This window comes from Pinus tabuliformis, chromosome 6 (genome assembly GCF_031772625.1).
Source record: "Pinus tabuliformis cultivar Carrire ecotype Pingquan chromosome 6, CPIR1, whole genome shotgun sequence".
Lineage (NCBI taxonomy): Eukaryota > Viridiplantae > Streptophyta > Pinopsida > Pinales > Pinaceae > Pinus > Pinus tabuliformis.
Window position 1 is genome coordinate 219,711,850 of NC_142292.1, and position 21,625 is coordinate 219,733,474.

The following is a 21,625-nucleotide window of genomic DNA, read 5'->3' on the forward strand; positions in this document are numbered from 1 at the left end:
CTTGACAAGTTTTACTGCATATAATAAATTATTTTTCTGGATCAACAACTTTTAACATTGGAGCTAATGTCAATAAGTGTTTCAATTGCTTGAAACTGTGTTGACACTCCTTTGTGCACTTAAAAAGTCTCCCTTTCTTTTGTAGGGATATTATGGGATAGGCGATTCTAGAGAACCCCTCAATGAGGCAATGGTAATAACCAACTAATCCCATAAATGACTAAATATCTGCAACATTTCTAGGAACAGACCAATCTACGATAGTTATGATCTTTTCTAGATCAACAACAATACCCTCTGAGGATATCACATGTCCCAAATATTGAATATGTTCGTTAAAGAAGTCACATTTACTGAACTTAGCATAGAGTTAGCTTTCCATTAAGGTTTTCAGAACTATCCATAAATGTTCCTTATCCTCCTTTGCATTCATTGAATATATCAAAATATCATCGATAAAATACAAAACAAACTTGTCTTAATAGTGGTGTTGTTGATGGTACTGGACCCACCGACATGTTAGGGGATCTCCCCGGTAAGAAGTCCCAATTAGACCTCAGACCATTTGGTGTAAGAGTCCCAGCAATGGGTTGTACGATAGTGCCTTGACCGCGATTTTGTATAGAGCCAAGTAATATGTCCCTGTTGGTAGCAAGGGTGTGACAGTTACGGCTAGTCAAGGAAGGTGCATGAGAGGTTCTAAGACATGGGGAGTGAGGTGAGTGCACCCCTTGGAAACTTGTAATAGTACTCGTCTTGGAAGGGAACACACGAGCAAAGATGCATCACTGGCTAGAAAGCAAGATAGTGAGAAATCCAAAGTGATGTTCAAACCAACAACACATCTGCAACAAGATTCATACAATTGCATACAAAATAGTTCATACACAAATGTGTAAGTTAAATAACATACATTGCTATAGCAACCAGAATAGTCCAACTACAATAACAACATATGCATGAAAATGTGTTGGCTCTGTTATATTAAGAAGTGTAAGTTCTGGTCATGCAATACATCCATGTCAAACCACTAGTTCCAATAGTGGAATGCTACAACCACAATCGCATGCTCCACCAAAGAGACATACTAGCTCTATGCAGTGGAGAAGCCAAGGTGTGTTACAATACTATCCAAGTTTTCTCTACGACAATCCTATCAAAGTTTGGCTTAACAAAAGCCTATACAATGGGTTATGAGGGACTATTTATAGAAAAGGGTGGGTTGGCCCTTGACATTCCCCTTTGTGACAATTCATCTACCTTCATGACTCTTCATCTACTCTATGACTATTACATCCAACTATTGACACTTGAACTTATACTTGACAAGACGTTACATTACAATGCACATGTGCCCATGTGAGACAAAATTACTTGAGGAAGGATGAAAGACATCACTGACACTCAGACCATTTTTGTGAGACCAACTCTTTGGCATCCTTGTGATGGTGAAGGTGGTGAGCTGATGGCAATCTTGGTCATCTGTGATGGTGTTTGTGTGCTCAACGGTGACATCTTGCTAAAGTGAACTCTTGCCTTCATTGCATCCAGGTGCACTCATATGGCTCCTCTTTCCAACTTGTCTGACAGCATGCACATGGTCATCCTGGTGCGACCAGATCGATAACATGTTGATGCATAGTGTCTACACTACTCTCCAAGCATGTGTTGGTGGTCATCAACTTGTCGAAGTACATGTTTAGCTCCAGTCGCACTTGCTTCTTGTCTTCGCCTCAATGAGTGTGCCGAATGGGTGGGATCACATGCGTGTGCACAATGACGTGCATCCTACTGCATTCCTTTGCATGCGATCAATGACACTTCTCACCTTTTCTGCTCCGTGCCAGCTACTGGGATGGACCTATAACTTGGACAGGTGTAGTTTCATGCGTGAGTGCATGTTGCACCCCCTACTGTACATGTTCCTACTGCAACTCATTCTCTCGTCTATGTAGTTTATGTTCTTCGTTGATTTGTTGCTTCATCACATGCAACCACTTCTCTATTTCATTCTCTACCTTCATGTGATCTTCATGTTGTATTGTCACCTCATAGCCTCAGTCTCCAAATTTTATTTCATCACAAGTGGATTTGCTTGAGCTTGCAACTTTGTTCTGCCTTTGTGTTGTCAACAACTTTCCTCTTGTGTTTGACACATCCGGTATGCTACCTTTAGTTGTTGTTTATGGTGTTGTTTGCTCTAATGTTACTATCGTCATATCTTGATGTCCTTATCTATGGATAACTTGATGTCTTTGTGGGTAAGAAATTTCATAGACACTTGATCGACTGCATCCACCAGTGTGCTCTAAATGGTGTCTTCGACTCTATTGTCCTGGAAACCATTGTACCTGTGTTGCTGAGAGGCAGATGAACACCTGCCATACCTGGAGACATGGCGACACTCACGGCAAGCAATCTGTCAGTTAAAAACCAAAATGAACTTGAGAATTAACTTGCAACATACCTGTGTGACTGATCATGAAGGTTGTGCAATTTTCACTGGGAGGTCGGGAGACTGATTGCCAAAATTAAAAAAAGCACAGTTCGGGTTGTCAGGAGGTTGACTGACTACTGCAGATACAAGATGCACAATCCATCCTGACTTGCCGAGGACTAAAACTATGCAATGCTCAATTTTAGTCAATAGTGACATGAAACCAGCAAACTGCACTGCGTAGTTTCTGGGCCAGCGGGACACTTCCTCCAAAAATTGCACAATGCAAGCCTAGAGGTTAGTGTTGGGCCAGAATTGCATAATTTCTAGAGGGAAGGTAGAGCCTTCACTTACAGAAATGTGTAGTGCTAGCTAGGAAAGGCAGCCTAGACCAGCCGATGGGTGACTGAAAACATTAAAAGTATGAATGCATGGTGAGATGAGTGCAAACAATAATGAATGATCATTCATGCAAACAACATGTGCAAATTCAGAAAATGGGAAAGCATGCATGTGGGTGAAGCGAGTCGCTGCAACAATGATCCTCCAAGCAAAAACGATGTCATGCATGCGACAATAGTGAGATGCGAATGAAAACTGAAACAATGCTTCTACAAGATAATATACATCAAAATCATAGCAAGCACTCTCTAAAATCAAGCAGACAACAATCACACAAAGAGAAACACAAAATGTGATACAAATGAAACATAAGACATGGAAGGCGGGCTTACCCCAAAACAACTAAGCTGAATGTTCTGACGACTCCTAAATGCAATGTCGGATGTCAGAGTTGCAAGGCCGATGTGAGGAATGAGCTCTGCAGCATCTGGTTCATGAGTTTCGATAAAATCGAAGATGTGACGCGCATGCCAGAAATCTAGGAAGCGCGACACTTGGTAGGAGGTTTTTGAAATGATCCTTGCATGTAACCTCTAGCTACTAAAATAATATCCATAAATCAAGGGATGCCTTTGCCTGTTGCCTTGGTAGTAGCAACCCATTCATGAAATTCAATTCTGCTCAGTCTCGGAGGGAACTAGTCAACCCAACTGCACATGCAACAGTCTGCTCAGCTAAGGGGAGAAAATGTGCATTTTTGGGAGGGAGTTGGGCTAGCTTCCCAAAGGGATTGCTCAATTTATGGGCAGAGAAGTTGACTGCTACCCAAAATTGCACAATTTCTAGGCTGAGCAGTCTTGCTGGGAGGAATTCTTTAATTTTTCTAGTGAACAGTGATAGGTAGAGTTGTGAACAGTGATAGATAGAATTGTGCAATTTTTGGAGGGAAGGTTGGTTGCCCTCCAGAATTGCGCAATTTCTTGAGGGAGTTGCTCAGCTTGCAGTTGGACCCAGCCTGGTGAAACATATTGTGATGGGGATGCAACAGGCTTTGATGGATAGGCTATCATTCTACAAGAAAAACACTGAATCTTATGTACTTGACAAGGCAAGACATGCAACTGTGAAAGCCTGGTAGGGAGGCTCCAAAATGAATCTGAGGCAAAATTCTAGAGGGTGGTTGTAACTGCTACAACACTTGGTGACACACTAGTAGAACTCCACCTCTCTGAATGGACCTTGTTCATGAAAAGAAAGTCTAAAACCTGTGGAAGTGTTGTTTTGTTCTTAGTTAGTCTTGGTTTCCACACTTTCTTAATTGTAAGAAGTAGCATCTGCCAAGCTCTTGGTTGATTGACACACATTCCAAGACAAGTCAAGATAGTTTTTTCGATTGGATTTGAGGGGTCTATTGGTGCACAAGAAGTATAGTCATCGAAGTCTTACCTTCATCTCTAGTGTTGCTCTGCTGCCAGCAGGCCTAGACAGTACCCCGACGGAGTCATGCAGGAACACAAACATCTTTCTACTGCCAGCGAGCCTCGTTAGTACCCCAATGGAGTTACTTGCATCATCTCTTTCTACAGGAAGACATTCTCTTCTTTCACCTTATTCATTTTTTATTTTTTCATTTTTCACTTTTCATTTTCTTCATTTTCTTCATTTTCTCATAACTGTGCATAACACTTATTCATTTCATAAGCAAGAGAGGAATCCCAACTTATTGAGAGCAGAAGAGGTTGTTCCTTCAGAGAAGTAATTTATTATATACCTTTGACATGCCTATTAAGGTTTTCCCCCTCAACTTACTCTACTTGACTGAGATGACAAGGGTTAACCCAACGAATGGAGTAGGTGACACTAGTTAGTGCACAAGAATTGTGTTTTCACCAAGGTTGATTTCGAACAGTACGCATTATCCATCGATGTATCATGGACTAAAAGTAACAAGTTCTTCATACAGAGGCAGGATGACAGATTACCAAGTAGTGATAGATGCACAAGGCCTATTGTACTTTACCCAGCTTGTTCCAAGAGCCATGCATGGTTTCATGTGAAACTAACTTGAGAAAAAGAAGAAGAAAAAAAGAAACAAAGCAAAGAAGAAGCACAAGTAAATTCAAAATAAAAGTGAGTAAGCAAACAATCAAGCAAACAAACAAGCAAACAAAGCAAGAAAGCGAATGAACATGCAAGCAAGCAAACTGAAGGCAAACACTGCTCCTACTCCTAAGCTAATGGTGCATGGGCCTCATCACGTGAAGTGATATTTCCTATGTAGCCACCGGCGCATTAGTTGACCCATGTTGGTGAAGTCTTGGTCCACGAGCAACCCAGTTGTGCGAACTAGCAAATGTGAAAGATACAACAATGAAAACAGACACACTCTAAGCTTATAAGCATCCACAGAACAAAAATGAGTGAAAGTGCATGACATGCACTCTGTGGACTTGGCATGGTGCTATGCTACACTATGTGAAAATGTTGAGTGTATGCATACTCTTGATAGTGACATGCAAGCACACATGAGGAACGTAGACCACTTACGTTGCGCAAGTGTACTTGATGAGTAAGATTCCTCCAATGCATGAGTGATCGGGTTGTGTAGTTCGAGTGGAGGAATTGAAATATGAGTGTTTGATTTTTCTTGAGTGCATATAGATGGGTGATGAGGAACCTTGCATGTTTGAACAATTTCCTGATTAGAAGTGAAACCAACCTTAAGATAGCGAGGGCCTGACATAACCATCAGCTCGTGTTGAAGTGCCTCGATAGTCTGGGGGGTTTCAAATTCATTAACAGATGGATCATTGTAGACCAGTGGCTTAGAAATATTAACAACAAGTGAATCAACATCATGATTGGATGATGAGGTAAAAATGTCACGACAACCAAGATCAGAAAATTGAGGATGTTGGTCAACATCCTCATGATTTGATGAATCACAAAGAGGGGTAGATGCGAAGCAAGATTTTTCATCCTCTGCGTTTCTGGAAAAGATAGATGGGAAATCAAGTGGATATTCAAATAATTATTAGTCCTCTCCGTTTCCAGATGATGCACTAACATCCGGTTTCTCCTACGAATGAACAACAATGGGTGCGTCCGTGGATAGAGATACACATGAAAAATCCAAGATGGCAGGATCATCAAGGAGTTCAAGAAAAAACAAAGGAGGTACGGACAGACAGGGATGGTCCTCTGTTGTCGATGGATGTTCAAGCTCCTAGTCATAATCTTCATGATTGACAATGCATGTTGGTTGTGCAACACCAACTCCGTCGATAGGTCCCTCCTTGTTAACAAGCGTAGAGTCTAGAACAAAAGAACACAAGATAGTGCAATCTGGAGGATGATCAGAATACAAGGATGAAGGTTGAGGTACGAAATACATGTGATAACCCAATGGATTCACAACCAAGCTTGTGCGAAAATCAGAAGGAGCAATTTCAGGAGGATGTGACAGTTCAACATATGTGTGTTCATGCTCTCCCAGACAACTTTATGATGGTGGAGTTGTTTGATGAGGGGATGAAGGATAGTCGCTTGTGAAAGTGACCGTATCCAACTGTGATTTCGTAGCTCCATCATTGAAGTATGTTCAATGGGGTTTGAGCTTGAACTTCTTCTTGGTATTGACAGATTGGATAAGTCAATATTCAAATCTATCTATGAGATACTAAAATTTCATCTGACTTTTCGGTGCTTCAAAGATGAATAGAGGGAAGCGCTCTAAAAGATCCATAGGTGATTAGTGTGGGGCTTTACATTGTTTAAAAAAATAAATTATCAAGTACTTAAGGATCAAAATGGTGGAAAACAGATTTGATTAGATTGCTAAACTACTTAAATGAGTGCACGAAGTTATGAGGTAGTGTGCCACACCATTGTGATGGGTGGTCATGAAGTGTGTGTGAGAGAAGTTAACAAACCTCTCTTTCATTAAAATATTCCATGCCCTCCATGAGCACATGGAAGTGATCTAAGTGCTTAGGCTAGGCCACTTCACCTTCACCACCATACGTGATTTGTGACAAGTTATCCCAGAACTCCCTCTTGATGTGAAAGATATATCCGTTGTATAGACATTTCAAAAGGAGAACTATAAAAAACTCCATGATAGATGTGCAAGAATTCAAAATAGATGATGAGGGCTCATCTTGTCATTTGGCCCTCCTTCTAGTGCCAGAAATGTTGATGGTGCTTGACCCGCCAACATGTCAGGGGATCTCCTCGGTTAGAAGTCCCAATTAGACCAAAGACCATTTGGTGTAGTAGTCCCAGTAGTGGATTGTACAGTAGTGCCTTGACCGTGACTTCACACAGATGAAATTAAGATGTCCCTATTGGTAGCAAGTGTGTGACAGTTGCAGCGAGTCAAGGAAGGTGCATGGGAGGTTCTAACACATGGGGAGTGAGGTGAGTGTGCCCCTTGGAAGCCTGTAATAGTACTCATCTTGGAAGGGAACACACGAGCAAAGATGCATCACAACCTAGAAAGAAAGATAGTGAGCAATCCAAAGTGATGTTAAAACCAACAGCACATCTGCAACAATATTCATAAAATTGCATACAAAATTGTTCATACACAATTGCGTAAGTTAAATAACATACATTGCTACAGCAACGAGAATAGTCCAACTACAATAACAACATATGCATGAAAACATGTTGGCTTTGTTATATTGATAAGTGTAAGTTCCACTCATACAATACATCCGTGTCGAGCCACTAGTTCCAATAGTGGAAGGTTACAGCCACAACTACTTACTCCTCCAAAGAGATACACTAGCTCTACACAGTGGAGAAGCCAAGGCACATTACAATATTTTCCATGCTTTCTCTAAGATAGTCCTATCGAAGCTTGGCTGACCAAAAGCCTATACAATGACTTATGAGGGACTATTTATAGGAAAGGGTTGGGTGGCCCTTGACATTCCCCTTTGTGACAGTTCATCTACCCTCATAACTCTTCATATACTCTATGACTGTTACATCCAAATATCGACACTACAATGTACACTTGACAAGATGTTACATTACAATGCACATGTGCCCATGTGAGGAAAAATGGCTTGAGCAAGCCATGCAAGACATCACTGACACTCAGAGCATTATTGTGAGAAAAAATCTTGGGCATCCTTGTGACGGTGAAGGTGGTGAGCTGATGCCAAGCTTGGCCATCTATGATGGTATCCATGCACTCAACGATGACATTTTTTCATAATTGTGCATAGCACTTATTCGTTTCATAAGTGGAAGAGGGATCTTGACTTATTGACAGTAGAAGAGGTTGTTCCTTCAGAGAAGTAATTTATTATATACCTCTGACATGCCCGTTAAGGTTTTCCCCTCACCTTACTTTACTTGATTGAGATGACAAGGGTTAACCCAAAAAGAACTGACTGGAGTAGGTGAAACTAGTTAGTACACAACTGTTGTGTTTTCACCAAGGTTCATTTCGAACAGTACGCATTTTCCGTCATCATATCATGGACTAAAAGTAAAAACATCTTCATATAGAGGCAGGATGATAGATTACCAAGTAGTGATAGTTGCACAAAGCCTCTTGTACTTTACCCAAATTGTTCCAAGAGTCATGCATGGTTTCATGTGAGACTAACCTTTGAACAAAAACAAGAAAACAAACAACAAAGCAAAGAAGAAGCACAAGTAAATGCAAAATCAAAGTGAGTAAGCAAACAAGAAAGCAAACAAACAAGAAAAAAAAGCAAGAAAGTAAACAAGCATGCAAGCAAGCAAACTAAAAGCAAGCACTGCTCCTGCTCCTAAGCTAACGGTGCATGGCCCTGATCACATGAAGTGATATTTTCAATGCAGTTGTTGGTGCATTGGTGGACCCATGTTGGTGAAGGATTTGTCCATGAGCAACCCAATTGTGCAAACTAGCAAATGTGAAAGATACAATAGTGAAAATAGACACACTCTGAGCTTATAAGCATCCACAGAACAAAAATGAGTGAAATCGCATGACATGCAATCTGTGGACTTGGCATGGTGCTATGCTACACTGTGTGAAAATGTTGAGTGCATGCATACTCTTGACTGTGACATGCAAGCACACGTGAGGAACGTAGACCACTCACGCTACACAAGTGCACTTACTGAGTAAGATTCCTCCAATGCATGAGCGATCGGGTCGTGTAGTTCGAGTGGAGGAAGTGAAATCTGAATGTTGGATTGTTTTTGAGTGCATACAGATGAGTGATGAGGAATCTTGCATGTTTGAAAAATCTCCTAATTAGAAGTGAAACCAACCTCAGGACAGCGAGGGCCTGACATAACCATCAGGTCATGCTGAAGTGCCTCGATAGTCTGGGGGGTTTTGACTTTGTTAACAAATGGATCATTGTAGACTAGTGGCTTAGACGGATTAACAATGAGTGAATCAACATCATGATTAAATGATGAGGTAAAGAGATCACGGAAACCAAGATTAGAAAACTCAGGATGTTGGTCTTCATCCTCATGATTTCATTAATCACACAGAGGGGTAGATTAGAATCAAGTATGTTCATCCTCTGCATTTCCGGAAAAGAGGATGAAAAATCTGGGATGGCAAATCACTAAGGAGTTCAGGAAAAAATGAAGGAGGTACGAACAGAAAGGGATGGTCCTCTATTGTCGGTGGATGTTCAAGCTCCTAGTCATATTCTTCATGAATGATATGGCATGTTGGTTGTGCAACACAAAATCCGTCAATACATCGATCCTTGTTCAAAACAGGTGTAGAGTCTAGAACGAAAAAACACAAGATTGTGAAATCTAAAGGACGATCAGAATACGAGGATGGAGGTTGAGGTTCGAAATACATGTTATAACCCAATGGATTCACAACGAAGCTTGCATGAAAATTAGAATGAGCGATGTCTGGAGGATGTGACGGTTCAGCATATGTGTGTTCATGCTCTCCCACATAACTCTGCAATGGTGGAGTTGTTTGATGAGGGGACGATGGATAGTCACTTGTGACAGTGACCGTATCCATCTGTGATTGCGTAGCTCTATCATCGAGGTATGTTGAGCGGGGTTTGAGCTTGAACCTCTTCTTGGGATTGACGGATTGGATAAGGAAATATTCAAATCTATCCATGAGATACTGAAATTTCATCTGACTTTTCGATGCTTCAAACATGAATAGATGGAAGCACTCCGAAAGCTCCATAGGTGATTTGTGTGGGGCCTTCCATTGTTTTAACAAATTTTTATCAAGTACTTAAGGATCAAAACCGTGGAAAACATATTTGATTATAACGTTAAACTACTTGAATGAGTGCACGTAGTGTGCCACACCATTGTGATGGGTGGTCACGAAGTGTGTGTGCGAGAAACAAACAGACCTTTGTTTCATTAAAATCTTCCATGCCCTCCATGAGTGCATGTAATTAATCTAAGTTCTCAGGCCAGGCCACTTCACCTTCACCATCATATGTGATCTGTGACGAGTTATCCCAGAACTCCCTCTCGATGTGAAATATATATCCGTTGGACAGACATTTTGGATGGCGAACTATAACAAACTCCATGATAGATGTGTGAGAATTCAAAATAGATGATGAGGGCTCATCTTATCATCTGGCCCTCTTTCTAGTGCCAAAAATTTTGATGGTGCTCGACCCGCCAACATGTCAGGGGATCTCCCTAGTAAGAAGTCCCAATTGGACCAAAGACCATTTGGTGTATGATTCCTAGCAGTGGGTTGTACGGTAGTGCCTTGACCACAATTTCATACAGACAAAAGTAAGATGTCCATGTTGGTAGCAAGGGTGTGACAGTTGCGGCGAATCAAGGAAGGTGCATGGGAGGTTCTAACACATGGGGAGTGAGGTGAGTGCACCCCTTGGAAACATGTAATAGTACTCGACTTGGAAGGGAACACACGAGCAAAGATGCATCACTGTCTGGAAAGAAAGATAGAGAGCAATCCAAAGTGATGTTCAAACCAACAGTGCATCTTGTAGCAGGATTCATACAATTTCATACAAAATTGTTCATACACAAATGCATATGTCAAATAACTTACATTGCTACAGGAACCAGAATAGTCCAACTACAATAACAACATATGTATGAAGACATGTCAGCTCTATTATATTAATAAGTGTAAGTTCCATTCATACAATACATTAATGTCAAACCACTTTTTCGAATCATGGAAGGTTACAGCCACAACTACCTACTCCTCAAAAGAGATACACTAGCTCTACGTAGTGGAGAAGTCAAGGCGCACTACAATATTTTCCAAGCTTTCTCTAAGATAGTCCTATCGAAGCTTGGCTGACCAAAAGCCTATCCAATGAGTTATGAGGGACTATTTATAGAAAAGGGTGGGGTGGTCCTTGACATTCCCCTTTGTGATAGTTCATATACCCTCATAACTCTTCATCTACTCTATGACTGTTACATCCAACTATCGACACTACAATGTACACTTGACAAGACGTTACAATACAATGCACATGTGCCCATGTGAGACAAAATGGCGTGAGCAAGCCATGCAAGACATCACTGTCACTTGGACCATTTTTGTCAGACCAACTCTTGGGCATCCTTGTGATGGTGAAGGTGGTGAGATAATGCCAATCTTGGCCGTCTATGATGGTGTCCATGTGCTTAATGGTGACATCTTGCTGAAGCGAACTTTTCCCTTCGTTGCATCTGGGTGTACTGATATGGCTCCTTTGTCCAACTTGTCTAATAGCATGTGCATGGTCGTCCTGGTGCGATCGAACTAATAGCATGTTGATATAGTGTCTGCGCTACTCTCTAAGCATGTGTTGGTGGTCATGCGCATCAACTCGTTAAGGTACATGTTCAGCTCCACTCAGACTTGAATCTTACCATCGCCTCAGTGAGTGTGCTGAATGGGTGGCGTCACATGTGTGCACGAAATGAAATGCATGGTTCTACATTCCCTTGCATGTGATCAACAACACTGCTCACCTTGTATGCTCTATTCTAGCTGCTGGGATGGATCTATAACTTGTACAGATGAAGTTTCATCCGTAAGTGCATGTTTCACTCTCTACTATACCTGTTCCTACTGCAACTAATTCTCTCCTATATGCAGCTCATGTTCTTCCTTGAGTTGTTGCTTCAGCACATGCAACTTCTTTTGTGATCCATTCCCTGCCTTCACGCAATCTTCATGTCATGCCGTCACCTCATAGCCCGAGTCTCGAAAGTTCCTTTCATCACAACTAGATCTGCTGGAGCTTGCAACTTTGTTCTGCATCTGTGTTGTAAACAAACTTCCTCTTACATTCGTTGCATCTCGTATTCTCCCTTCAGCTGCTATTGATGGTGTTGCTTGCTATGATGCTGTTGTTGTCATATCCTGATGTCCTTGTCTATGGACTTGATGTCTTCGTGGCTAGGGAAGATCATAGACACTTGATCAACTGCATCCCCCAGTGTGCTCTAAACGGTGTCTTCAACTCTGCTCTCCTGGAAACTATTGTACCTATGCCGCTGAGAGACAGATGAACACCTGTGATAGATGGAGACATCGTGACACTCATGGCAAGAAATCTGTCAGTCGAAACCCAAAATAAAATTTAAAAGTGACTTGCAACATACCTATGTGACTGATCCTGAAGGTTGTACAATTTCTGCCGGGAGGTCAGGAGAATGACTGCCAAAACTGTGCAAGGCATCGTCAAGGCTATCAGGAGGATGAATGACTACTCGAACTATGTAATTCACAGTCCAGTCAGGCCTACTAAGGACTGAAACTACACAATGCACAATTTTAGTCAGCAGTGACATCCAACCAGCAAACTGTATTGTGCAGTTTCTGGGTCCAGCGGGACACTACCTCCAAGAATTACACAATGCAGGCCTGGAGGTTAGTGTTGGGCCATACTTGCACAATTTTTGGAGGGAAGGCAAAGCCTTCGCTTCTGGAAATGCGTAGTGCTAGTCGGGCAAGGTACAGTCCAGGCCAAGGCAGCCAAGACCAGTCAACGGGGGTTTGAAAACATGAGAATTCTGAATGCATGGAGAGATGAGTGAAAATAAGAGTGAATGATCATTCATGTAAACAGTAAGTGTAGGATTCAGAAAATGCGAAAGCATGCATGTGTGTGAAGCGAGTCGCTGCAACGGCAACCGTCCATGCAGAAATAGTGTCATGCATGTGACATCAGTGAAATGCAAACAAAAACTAAAACAATGCTTCTACAAGCTAATATACATCAAAACGACAACAAGCACTCACTGAAATCAAGCAGACAATAATCACACAAAGTGAAACACAAAAAGCAATAGAAATACAACCCAAGACATGGAAGGCGGGCTTACCCCAAAATAGTTGAGTTGGATGTGCCGATGACTCTTAGATGCAATGTGGGATGTCAGAGCTGCAAGGTCGATGTCAGGAATGATCTCTACAACTTCTGGTTCATGAGTTTCAATAAAATCGAAGATGTGACACGCATACCACAAATCTAGGAAGACCGACACTTGGTGGGAGGTTTCTGAAATGATCCTTGCATGAAATCTCTAGTTGCTAAAAGTAGATCCCTGAATCAAGGGATTCCTTTGCATGCTGCGTTGGGATAAGTAGCCCATGCATGAAAATCAGTTTCTCTCGGTCTCGGAGGGAACCGGTCATCCCAACTATACATGGAATAGTCTACTCAGCTAAGGGGAAAAAATGCACATTTCTGGGAGGGAGCTGGGCTGGCTGCCCAAAGGGATTGCATAATTTATGGGCAGAGCAGCTGACTTCTGCCCAAAATTGCACAATTTCTGGGTTGAGCAATCCTACTAGGAGGAATTGCACAAGTTTTCCAGTGAATAGTGATAGGGATATTTGCACAATTATGAAGCCCAATAGGCTACGAGGTAGAATTGCGCAATTTCTGGAGGGAAGGTTGGATGTCCTCCATAATTGTGCAATTTCTTGAGGGAGCTTCTCAACCCACAGCTGGACCCATTTCGGTGAAAAAACCTATGAGGGGGATGTAACAAGCTTTGATGGACAGGCTCTCATTCTGCGAGAAAATCACTAAAGCTTGTATACTTGACAAGGCAAGACATGCTGCTATGAAAGGTTGGTAGGGAGGCTCCAAAACGAAGCTAAGGAAAAATTTTGGAGGTTGGTTGTAGCCACTACAATAGGTGTAAATTCCCATTTGTTAAACTAATTAAGGTTGCATGAGCATTTGTAAGTCCAAAAGGTAGCACAATAAATTCATAGTGGCCATATCATGTTCTTAATTTAGTTTTACAAACATCCTCATCTTTAATTCAGATTTGATGATACCCCGATTGTAGATTGATCTTAGAAAATACTAAAGCACCTTTAACTTGATCAGCAGGTCACTGATGCTTGGTAAAGGATACTTATTTTTTATGGTTAATTTATTCAACTGTCTATTATTAGTCAATAGATAATCACAGTGTTCCATCTTTCTTTCTTATAAACAACATCGGTGCCCCCCAAGGTGATACACTTGCTCAAATGTACCCTTTATCAGGTAGTTCCTGTAATTGAATCTTGAGTTCGTTTAACTTGGGTATAGTCATCCAATATGGTGCTTTTGACACCAATGTAGCTCTACGAATAAATTCTATGGTAAATTCAATACTCCTTTTTGGGGTAGTTCCCTAGTATTTCCTTAGGAAACACATCAATAAATTCCTAAATGATGGGTATATTTTCTAAAGTAGCCAACTTCTCTTTAGTGTTAGTATATCCTACTTGCACCGCAAAAATTTGACACCCTTTTCAGACACATTTCTTTAGCTAATTAGCGGTGATGGATCGCAGCTTAACATTACTTTTAATACCTTGAATTTCTTGTCTATTTCCTTCATCTATGAGGAAACTAATGGTTTTGTCTTTACAATTGACTAGGGACCAATGTCGCTCCAACCAATCCATCCCAATAAACACATCATATCGTACCAATAATATATTCAATTTTACCTTAATATGCTACCCCCCAATCCCAACAGGGCAACCCTCTACTTTGGTTGATACCTTGCATTTTTCCCAAGTGGCTAGTTGCACTAGCCATGAATTTTTAAATTTAATACTTGAGAGATGACATAATTCAACTATTTTCGGACTAACATAACTAAGCCCTACTCCTGGGTCAATTAGAATATATGTCGATTAGTTAGCTATGTTTCCTTCGAACTCCACAATGACAGGTTGATATTCCACCCGATGGTATTCCAGGGCAACATTGATTCTTGGTATGTTTCTAGCCACTGCTCCAACTATAGAGCCTTCTTGAACACTTGTAGTGAGCTTAGTTCTGGTGCAATTAGGATGATTCCTATAATAGTGGGGTTCCCCCTAACCCGAACACTACAGGGGAGCCTTCTGGGATTGGTTGGGTTCCAATTTATTTGATGGCTCAGTTGGTTCGACTCACTTACTTCTCAATTTCACTGCTGACCTCTTCCTAAGGTTCCCCCCATCGACTTTCTAGGCACAAATTTTATTCTGGTTGCTGTGGTGTTCTTGTTATAGGTGTAGAAGATTGTCTGCCCCTTCTTACCCAACCAGTCCTTATTGTTCTCCCCCTTTTGCCTCATCTGTTGATAAAAAATGCATGTCCTCCTTATAGCTTCATTTATCATCTTAGGATTGTCGAATTCCAACCTCTCTTTCATAAAAATAAAAAGACTGCTAACGAAGCATTGTACCTTTTCTTTCTCTTCCCGTCTATAGGGAACATATCATAATAAAGAAGTAAACTTAGTTACAAATTCATCCATGGATTACTGACCTAATTTTAGGCCATGAAATTATTTTTCCTTCTCATCATAAAACCTTTCAGTTAAACATTTATCAATGAGAGTGCTTTTCAGATTAATCACATAATTAGGATTGGTCAACGTTTTGAACCAACTAATGTGGTTCATCCTTAGGAAAAAGGTGAAAAAATCCATAGATCCTAAAGAATAAGTAGTGATTAAATTTTTTTTTGGAGAGTTTCCCAACTCACTTATTGCTCATCAATTCCTCAAACTGTTTGGATTTCCTCCCAACATAGTGTGGCTTTTCCCTCTAATTGGTAAATTGCCAATTTGGCCTTCAAATTATCGTCATATTCATAAATCTAGAAATACTTCTTCATGTTAATCAACCATGCATGAACAACTTCCTCTGCCTCTCCATCGAACAATGAAGGCTTAATTTTTTTGGATTCACCTTACAATTCAACTTTTGGTCTCTTGGCTTCCATTCAACCAGAAGTATTCCCAGACTCTTCCCCATTATCCATCCAACCCGTTTCACTTTCTAAGTGTTCATTATGTTGTCTTCACATCTCATATTTGTTTCCATTGTCTGCACTAGGGTCTAAATTCCTTAGGATTTTCTGGTCGGAGAGGCTTTTCATAATTCTCTCCTGCTCCAACCTTAGTCTCTCATTATCTGATCTTAATCTTGTCATCTCAGTTCATAGTCGTTGGAATGTGTCTAAAAACATTGCATTAACATTTTGGATACCTTCTCCCAACTAAATCCAGATCTCTGTGTTGGCGTCCATCTAAGGTATCGATCCAAATCCAACTAAGGGTCCCCGGGGTGGGGTGACTCCAGCTCCTTTCCTCATTTGCTTCATCTACGTCTATGCAACATGAACATTTTGGTCATTTATAGTTTTCCCACTAAGTCACAATGTTGAAAACTGTGACTCTGATACCACTTGTAAAAACATCTCCCTATATCAACAAAAGATTAATTGAAAGTAATTTTGTTTTTATCTATACTTGTTGATTTCATAACCCATATGGATATATCAAATTCTACATGTAAATATTATGAACTAAGAACACCATATGAAGATGTTGCAAAAAAAACTATCAGTACATGTTCTTATACCATATAGATATACTGCATTCATATTAGGGGAACACAATCTTTAATAAATCTTATTAAGTTAGGCTCATAATCCATCGCAGAATATTATTGTGCTAATAATATGGATCTTGTCCAACATTTTATAATTGGGTTAATGCATCTATTTAAATTATTATCATTCACTGTTATTAAGGGTTTTACTGGTACCTTAACTAGCATTAGATTGGGTGCTCAGTTTCATCTTCTGGAATGTTCTTGACGTCGAATCCATGACTGGCAGTTGCAGGTCAGAAGTAGACAGTATGAGAACAAAGTTTCATTGTAGTATTTGGAGGTTGTAAATCAAATTGTCTTGATTCATCTAGAGACCATCAGGGTAACTAAACCCTAACCCCTCCAAAGATTTGGCTCTCCATTCACTTGAATGCTCAAGACCGTTTAACTCTATAAACCCTACTACGCCAGTTTACGCCAAGGTTCAGAAGTATCTACTTGTCCACAGCAGGTAATAAACCATTCAGTGCATCTCCACAATTGTATTGTAGTTGAACTTTTCTTGGGGTTTTCATACCACTAATTGAATTTTGTTGTGGCAGGTTAAAACAAGAAAAATTTGGAATTAAGATCCATCCATGTTGGGTAGCGCAAGCCCCGCGGAACGACTATGGGGTGCGAAGCTTGGAATTTTGGGTAATAATAGGGTAAAAGACTCCGTGGAAAGCGCGAACTATAGTAGGTTGAGTCAAAGGGAAGTCCACCCAAAAATAATGTAAAGAAATGGTAATAGAGTCGACCCGCGGAGGGACCGCGGGCCAAGGGAAAGTATAAATAGAGCGGGGCTCTATAAGGGAAAGTAGTTCTTTCGGAGGATGGAATGTAATGGGTTCTAAAAGGAAATAGCTTGAAAGCGTCTATAATTCCGAGTCAAGGGAGTAGGGCAGAAGGTAGAGGCTCTGTAGCTGTGTGCACAGAGGCCTAGTAAATCCACAGCTATGTGTGTGGACCCCTGCAGCTGAGTGCGCAGGGTGGATCTAGATGTATTGTTGAAGATTGATAATAAAGATAAGTTTTTCTAAATTTTGTGTTGATTGCGACTTTACTCTTTTATGATAAATGAACTATTATGATTACCTCATTTGCTACGGTTGAATACATGTGAACTAGGTTAATCTTGATGCGCGAAGTAACCAAAAGTACTAAACATTTGCTTAAAGACCGTTTTAACTAGATCAAACCAGTAATAAGTGATTCAATCTGTAATAAGCACGATAAGGGTATTCCAATATGCGTGTAGCGCGAGGTTTTAGGCCAACACGCGAGCCCCAAACCACATCCAAGACATCCCTAGGGTGTGGAAACTTGGTTCCAGCACCCTACCCTGCTACCTCGGGTGAGACCTCAATTCGCGCTTCGCGGGCTGTTGCCGATAGCTGCGGGATTTGTTTGGCTAAATAATTCTTATGAACCTGCGTCAAGCCCATATAAGCCAACAAATGGTTCCATTGCTGGGAACGAGATCTACCTAAGGGGTGTCTAGTGTGAAAGGTGGGGACGCTAGAGGAAAGAGCGATGAAGGATTGGGATGGTAGTAATGGCGAGTGCCATCCAGTTACCAATATTCAAGGGAGTCGGAAGTGAAGATCTGGAAAAGTTTTGGTTTGCATTGAATTCAGTATGGTACGTGCAATAGATCATGAATTATGATATCAAGAAAGCCATCTTAGTCAGCACATTATAGGATCTAGCGCTAACATGGTATATGAAGTATTCGGCCATCAACCCAACGACGGGAATAACGGACATCTACACAGAGTTAAAAAACGAGTTCAGCCGGCCAAAATCGGAGTTGCAGTCGGTCGTAGGATTCAAAAAGATCACGATGAAGCCTGGTGAGAGCCCGTGGGATCTGGATTAGAGCTTAAAAAGCACTATTCGCGAAGCCAACATGACCTTGATGGATGCACAACACTGCGCTTCGTTCATCGCATCACTAACGCCATATCTGAAATCGGCTTTGTCACAGCAGAAGATCTCAACCGAAGAAAAAGTGTTGGAGGCAATAATGCAGGTGCATGAAACCCCGGTACAGGACCCAGGGTTGGGAGTTCACCAAATCCAACCGCAGGTCCAAAACCTATGTTTGGAAATACAAAAGTTAAAACAAGACCAGGTGCTAAAATTTCAGGAAGGAGTTTGATGCATCAAGTGTAAGGGCCAGGGACATGATAAAGACCATTGTCCAGTCGCAGTAAACCTTGTGGTCATGGGGGGACCAGCACCATTACGACCAGAGGCATAGGGAGGGCTAAGCGTGATCGCCCCGCTCTGGTGTGCAATCTGTCAAGTAGCAGAAAAACACAACATGGATAATTGCCATTTGTTGCCGAAATACAATCAGACCCCCCAGCATCTCTTTTGCAACTTTTGTAGATTGGTGGGTCACGAGGACAGAGATTGCCGAATGTTGGTGGATCAGGCATTTTCCTGCTGAATACAGACTGTGGGACGAGGTCAAAATATGGTTGCGGATCTTCGCCATAGGCTTTGGTCCATTTTCTCAGATGTATGTGCGGATTTTCTCGTCTATAATATTTCTTCGTTAATTGGAGTGCTGGCTTCCCAAATCATATTTGGATCATGCACTTATAGCTTCTTTGTGAAAGTGCCTTCATGTGTAACCCATCATCATGTCAGTGTCACGCGCAATGCTCATTTGAGCACATCAAGTCGCTGGTACTTTGGTACTACACTCTCAAACTTCTCCCGGAATTTACTTACTATTGTGAGCTCGTCATACGCCGGCAGCTCGCGGTCCTGAGCTTGAACGCAGTACAGATTTTGTCAACATATTGCAGCTTAAAGTAGTTGCCCCATTCATTTTGTTCCGCCATTGCTCGTCTTCTTCCTCCAAATCATTGGTGTATGGTTCCGCATAACCCTGTGAAATTCTCTGTTCCTCCATTACCTTACCCTTTATTGGCCTTTGTGCAGGAATTTGGTATATGCAATCCAATGCTTTGTCCCACTCGTCGTTGCTCATAAGTTCCATGTAGCAGGGTCCCTTGGTTGGATCTAGTGGAACAACTATGTAGTGTGGCTTTCTCTCAAATATCATCTTCCTGTGCTTGAAATAAATAATCCCATTCATGTCGATGGCCCAGCCTATTCCCAACAATGCAGGGTACGAGCTTTTCTCATCCACTATCTCAATAACTTCAAAATCCATTCTAGTGCTTGCACCATCTAGGTCTACGGTGATTCCTTGCAGCCTACCCATGGGCAAGATCTTCTGCTGATTTTCCATCCGTAATTGGATCGGAGACCATTGGAGTGGGGGCTTGCCGATACACTCCCACATTTGCTTGGGTAAGACATTTGCATCCGGACCAAGGTCTAGAATGACCTGATCCATCTCATAGTCACTAATCCGCACTGTTAACCGCATTTCTTATCTAGTCCATGATGTATGGCTCCCCATTCGTTAGACTATGTGAGGTTTTCCCCATCCTGCATATTTGTTAATTACCTCTTGAAATCCTTTCACTACCCTATTATTGTGAAGTAACTTCAAGCAAGTTTTTATAAAAGTTGTTAACATCGAGGGAGCTTTATACAGCTCATACTTATCTCCTTCCAAGATTGCACTGCTCCTTAGTACTATATTTACTTTAGGTTCTTCGTCGCGTGGTTCGGCCTTTATCATCCGGGCATTTTGTGTCGTCGTAGGAGGTGCTCTCCTTTTTTCGTGAATCTGTGCTAGCAGCATAGGGCAATCTAGCAATTCGTGGTCGACTTGTTCGCAATAAGGACATGATACTCGAGTTGGATTTGCGCAATCCCGCGCGTAGTGTCCTAGTCCTCCATAATTGTAACAAATTAGCTATCCTCGACCTCTCCATGGTCCCATTTTGCCTTGTCCCTGACCCTGTCCTTGGAATCCAGCGCGCGCAAATGTTGCAACTAGATTTTGACCTCGTCCCGTGGTCTATATTCGATAGGCAGATGCCTGATCCACCAACATTCAACAATCTCTATCCTCGTGACCCATCGATCTGCAAAAGTTGAAAAAGAGCTGTTGGGGGGTCTGATTATATTTCAGCAATAGATGGAAATTATCTGTGTTGTGTTTTCTTCCTACTTGATAGATTTCACACTAGAGCTGGGCAATCACGCTTGCCCCTGCCTGTGCCTCTGGTCACATTCGTGCTGGTCCCCCCATGACCACAAGGTTTACCGCAACTGGACAATGGTCTTTATCATGTCCCTGGCCACTACACTTGATGAACCAAACTTCTTCCTGAACTTCCGACACCTGGTCTTGTTTTAACTTTTGTATTTCCAAACACAAATTTTGGACTTGCACTTGGATTTTCTAAACTCCCGACCCTGGGTCTTGTACCAGGGTTTCGTGCAACAACATTTTTTCCTCCAACACTTCTGCTTGGGTTGAGATCTTCTGTTGTGACAAAGTCAATTTCAGATATGGCGTTAGTGATGCGATGAACCAGGCATAGTGTTGTGCATCCATCAGGGTCATGTTGGCTTCGTGAATAGTGCTTTTTAACCTCTGATCCAAATCCCACAGGGTCTCACCAGGCATCATTATGATTTCTTTGAATCCTACGACCGATTGTGACTCTAATTTTGGCCCGCTGAAATCCTTTTTTAACTTCGTGTAGATGTCCGCTATCCCTGTCGTTGGGTTGATGCCCGAATACTTCATATACCATGTTAGCACTTGGTCCTACAATGTGTTGACTAAGACAACTTTCTTGATATCATCATTCGTGATCTGCTGCACGTTCCATACTGAATTCAATACAAACCAAAACCTTTCTGGATCTTCACTTCCTGCTCCCTTGAATATTGGTAATTGGATGGCACTCGCCATTACTACTGTCTCGATCCTTCGTTGCTCTTTCCTTTAGCGTCCCTTCTTTTCACAGTAGACACTGCTTAGGTAGATCCCGGTCCTAGCAAGGGACCATTTGTTGGCTTAT